Source organism: Canis lupus, chromosome 12 (genome assembly GCF_011100685.1).
Source record: "Canis lupus familiaris isolate Mischka breed German Shepherd chromosome 12, alternate assembly UU_Cfam_GSD_1.0, whole genome shotgun sequence".
NCBI lineage: Eukaryota > Metazoa > Chordata > Mammalia > Carnivora > Canidae > Canis > Canis lupus.
Window position 1 is genome coordinate 52,998,808 of NC_049233.1, and position 5,524 is coordinate 53,004,331.

The 5,524-nt window shown below is 33.1% G+C and overlaps 1 pseudogene; it reads left to right on the top strand.

Annotated features, from left to right (window-relative positions):
- The first annotated feature begins 667 nt into the window (after nt 1-667).
- Nucleotides 668-1,105, top strand: LOC119874302 (annotated as a pseudogene).
- The last annotated feature ends 4,419 nt before the right edge of the window (nt 1,106-5,524 follow it).

The window sequence follows — 5,524 nt, forward strand, 5'->3', positions numbered from 1 at the left end:
ACTGGCTCTTTTTTCTTTTAGCTCCTTGTAAAGATTTGCTACCCAAATTCCACTAATTATCTTTTTCAACATGTTTGTCTGTGTGTTGTTTGTATGTCTCTATCCTGTGTGTATGCCTGTCGGCTTTGGGAAGCAAAGCCATTTTAATGGAATCTGCCATTTACATCTCTTAGTTTTTAAGGAAAATATCCTCTGTAGCTTCCGTTTTTTTTTAAATCTCCCATATATGGTGATATCTGATGGTTACCAGAGGAAAAGTGAGCAGAGGTGGGGGGGGGGGAGTAAAATAGGGGATGGAGATTAAAGAGCACACTTAGCATGATAAAAGAAATAATTTAAAAAAGAATATTTATCTGAATTCCTTTCCATTTAAAGTTCCTCTAATTTCATGATGAATCTTAATCTTAAAAATGTCATAATATTGATTGATAAACAGCAATTTGTAGCATATTTTACCTAAAAGTCTCAAATAACTTTGCAAAAAAGTCATATGTACTTGTTATAAGTTATAAAATAAATAACTTGAATTTCTCTAGATTTTACTGACAGATCAAAAAAGGCAAAAATATTTGCTACAGAAATGTGGTACTTAATTTTACTTCAATGACTAATACGTTCATTTAAAAAAAGGGGTACAGCTTTTTTCTGTCCCTTTCCTCTATTCAACATGTCTGAGCAAGGACATGGTGGGTCCTCGTGTGCAAAATTCTGGATTTGTCTGTCTTTTCTGGTAAGAGCTGTGATCAACTGTGCTGACAATATGGAAACCAAAAATCTGTTTATTATCTCTGTGAAGGGGATCAAAGGAGGATAGTAAAGAGTTCTTGCTGCTGGTGTGGATGTCATGGTAATGGCCACAGTGAAGAAAGGCAAACCAGAGCTCAGAAAGAAGGTACATCCAGCAGTGATAATTCCATAATGAAAATCATACTGGAGAAAAGATATTTTTGTTGTTGTTGTTGCTTGTATTTTTTTTAAAGATAATACAGGGTTCATAGTAAACACTAAAGGTGTAATGAAAGGTTCTATTATCCCAGGACCAGTTGCAAAGGGGTGTGTAGATTTGTGGCCCAGGATTGCATCCAATGCTGGTAGCACTGCATGATTCTTTGGTATATTTGTTTAAATAAGTAAATATACAACAATTATTTGCACCTCTCTCCAAAGTAAATATAAAAATAAGTTTTTGACAAGGAACAAAATGTATTGGTCATATGAATACACTAACATGAGAATATCATACTTCATTTCTCATATGTAGATAAAACCTTATTTATGAGATTTTAACTTTATATTTTCAAGTGGTAGGAGAATACGTTTATGTACATTTTTCACAGTATAATTGTTCATATTTAAGTGTTTAAAATTATGTTCAAATATATTTTAATTACATCATTTTATATTGTATAAATTTATAAAAATAGCATAAAATATTTAACATATATATATAAAAGAAGTGCTCAATCATTGTATGTATGCCACAATTATTAAAAAAACTATAATATAGTATAATATTAGATTATAAAAATTCAGTTTGCTTCTAATTTATTGAAAACAGTTGAGGTCCAAATCATTTATTTTGCTTCATAAACTCAGTCTGTATATTATAGGTCAGTATGCTTTGAAATCTAAAGAAATAAAATTTGGTCATATAAAAAGGAGAAACTTGCATAAATGCTAAGCAAAATCTTAGTAAAGGAGAAAAAAAGAGAAGGGGAAAAAGTTTACTATACATAAGCATTTTTCAGTCCTATGTTTCCTGTGAACACAATACAGTCAAGATTTAAAAGAGAAAGTCACTAAGTTGGCAGTGAAGTCAGTAAGTATTAATTGTTAATAAACCCCCGCTTAATTTAATTTTCAGGACACATGTAGTTTTAAAATAATCATCAGTGTAAGGAAATAACTTTTTTGAGGGAGTGACTTTTTTTTGCCCAAATTTTGTAATATTAGATGTAAACGAGTAGTCAGGGAAAAAAGTGAAACTTTTGCGGTTCTCCATGTGGCTTACTGTGGAATTTTAAATGTCCAATATTATTGTTTTCTGCCAGTTGTTATGTGAGAATAACCAGTAACTGAATAGCTGAATTCAGTTATTTATCCAGCAGGAAGAGTTAAATGTAAAGGACAGTGAATGAAGATATCAAAGAGCTATCTGCACTTCCATATTCATTGCAACCTTATTCACAATAGTCAACATATAGAAACAACCTAAGCACCCATCAATGATTAAATATATGGGTAAAGAAGATGTGGTCTATAAAATGGAGTAATACTCAGCTACAAGAAAGAAGGAAATCTTGTCATTGTGACACCATGCACAGAACCCAGGGGCATAGGGCTTAGTGAAATAAGCCAGACAGAGAAAGAGAAATACTGGGTGGTGGTTGTATATGTGAAATATAAAGAAAAAGTCAAAATCATGGAAACAGAGAGTAGAATAGTAAATGTCAGGGGCTGGAGAGTTGGAGAAATAGGGAGCAGTTGATAAAAGGGTATAAGCTTTCAGCTGTAAGATGAATGAGGTCAGAGGATCTAACGTGTAACATGGCAACTGTAGTTGGTAAATATTGTGTTGCATAATGGAATTTGCTAAGAGAGAACTTAAATGTTCTTACACACTCAAAAGAGATAAATATGTGAGGTGATAGATATGTTTATTTATTTATTTTATTTATTTTTTTGATAGATATGTTTATAAGTCTTAATTAATTAGATGAGAGGAATTCTTTCAAATGTATACATGTATCAAATTATCACAATGTACAAGTTAAGTGTCTTAAAATTTCATTTGTCCTATACTTCAATGAAGCTGGAAAAAAAAAAATAGTGAGTGGGGATTGTGGACTAGGCAGAAAGAGGTTCATTAAGTGGGTTATGGGGTTAGCATGTGAAAGGAGAAACTGATGGCTATATTAAGATGAAATACTGAGATATCTAGAGTAGCCCAATTCCTAGAAAAAGAAAGTAGGATGGGAGTTTCCAGGGGTCGGATGGAAAGAAGAATGAGGAGTTAGTATTTAATCAGTAAAGTATTACAATTTAGGAAGACGGAAAAGTTCTGAGGATGGATGGTGCTAATGTCTGTACAACAATGTGATGTGCTTAATGCCACTAGATGGTACACTTAAAGATGATTAAAATAGTGGGGTTTATCTTAGATATAGTTTATCACAATTTTAAAAATATGATATAAAAATTCAAAAAAAAAGATGAACTACTAATCCATTAATTGGTGGTCCTATCCTATAACATAGATGCTTAATATCACTTGGTGAGAATGGTATTTACTTCTGCAATTTTCCTCCTAAAACAGAACAAAACAGAACACCACATAACCTGAGCCTAATCATGAGAAAAGTATCAGAAACACACAAATGGTGTAATATTCTTCAAAATAGCAGACCACTCCTCAAAACTGTCATGAAAAATAAGGTTGTCTGTGAAACCACTTCCACTGTACTTCTACAGACCTTTCTTGATCCCACCAGAAAACAAAGACCAATCCCTTTGCCCACTGCTCAACAAAAAGAATAGTCCTTCCTCCTACTTCCATTCAACCCAGGGGAAAGGGAGGGTATAAAGCCAGGGGACAGGATCTAACACTCTTGTTTCCTTTCAGTTCTCCTATCTCCATCTGCACTGCTCTGAGAAGTAGGAAAATTTGATTCTGCTTGATAATCTCTTAGATTCTGTGAAATCTTTCTGTTCTAATACCTAAAATAAACCACTTGTGCTTAGGAGTCAAGAATTGCATCTTTTTCATTGTTTGTTTATATTATGTTCTCCTAAAATAACTTCTCTAATGCCACCATTAGCTCCAACATAGTAACCAGTTTGGAAGAAAATTACTGGAGGAAATAAAGCACCTCCAAACAAGAGGAAAACAGAAAAAAAAAAAAAAAAAGAGGAAAACGTGATACAATAATCTCATCGTGTCAATAGCTTTCTCTAGAATATATATGGCTTTCCCATTACCCAAAAGTAGAGTCCATTTGTAATGTGATTTTCAAGAATTTTCATTTTTTTCAACTGATCTCTATTATACAGAATAAATATACAATAAAACCTCACATCTAAAATGGAGTTATCCTCACAATACTAAATAGCATGTTTATCCTTTCCTATGCCATCTCCATGACCTGAAATCTCATCTTTGAGCTTATCTGTCTTTCTAAATTACATGCAGATTTTAGTTTTCACTTTAGCCTTCTTTAACCATGCCAGTTCAGGGTGTACACTAAATCTTTTTTAGTAATACATTTGGAAAGCTTTCTTTCATCCAGTAATTTGCCATATGCCCTTCCCAGAGACACCTTTGTGGAATTATGTGATGTTTGGAAAGTATGGAATTTTGTTATTCTGGTGTTTGTCTATAATATGTCAACACAGGATTTTAGACTGGAAAATTGGAGTGACTTGCCTAAGCTCACTAAAATGGTAGACAGCAAGATTAAGACTAGAGCCACAAGTTAGTTTGACTCATGAGTTTGAAGCTTTTTCCGATGTAGAGTTCTGTACTGCTTTTTAGTCCTTCAAATGTTTGGTAATATTTGAAGACCAGATGCTAGGAAACTTTCCAAAGCCACACACCTTTCTCATTTCTCTCTCTCTCTCTTTCTCTTTCTCTCTCTTCCTCTCTCTCTCTCTTTTCCCATCCCCCTCTCTTCCTCTTGCTCTCACTCTTTCACTCTGGTTCTCTTTCTTTTTCTGGAATGATTTCTGTTGCTTTTAAATTTGTAGCTGCCTTTCTCATTACTGTATGCAAATAATAGCCAGGACCATAAGTTATATTAATGTGAATCTAATGCCTATGTCATTAGACATTCATAGAGGCTGATATGACACAAGATGAACAAATTTGTTCCCACCCCATTTGTCATCAATCCTAGGTCAAAAGGGAACTCAATACATTATACTTGTTTTTTTTTTTTTTTTTTCAGATCCAAAGAAGCTTTTGGCTACCAAATGGAGATCCCAAATGTTTATCATAAAATTTACCGTATTAATTTTTCTATCTTACCAATGGAAAAAATTGTATTAGTTTCTAACAAAAAGACACATAGCAATTTAGTGTTTTGTAAACATGGGCATGTCATAGTTTAAGGATTATGATCTTTATCTGTATACTCCACAACGTGTGTGATAGTTGTCAGCCCAGTGCAAGGTCTAGAATTTTAATCTCAGCATTCTCAATAACAACTAGTCTAGTGTCATGAATAGAGTATGAACTGAATTACTGATACATGATGAAATATTGTATGGCCCACATGGCAGAGATAGCTCTGCTTAGTAAATGACACAGCAAATAATAGAATTCAATTAAGTTACTTTCTCATTGATATATTTAGTACAATGAGATTACAATTTCTTATTCATACTGCAGCAATGATGTAAGTATGACTTATGTCACTACAGTTTCTTGCTTAATATCCTTTTTGTCCTCCAGCCTTATTAATATCATATTAATTTAGTGTAAAAAAGTCTTGTTTTCTTGACTACTTTGCCTCTAAGGGTTGGCATA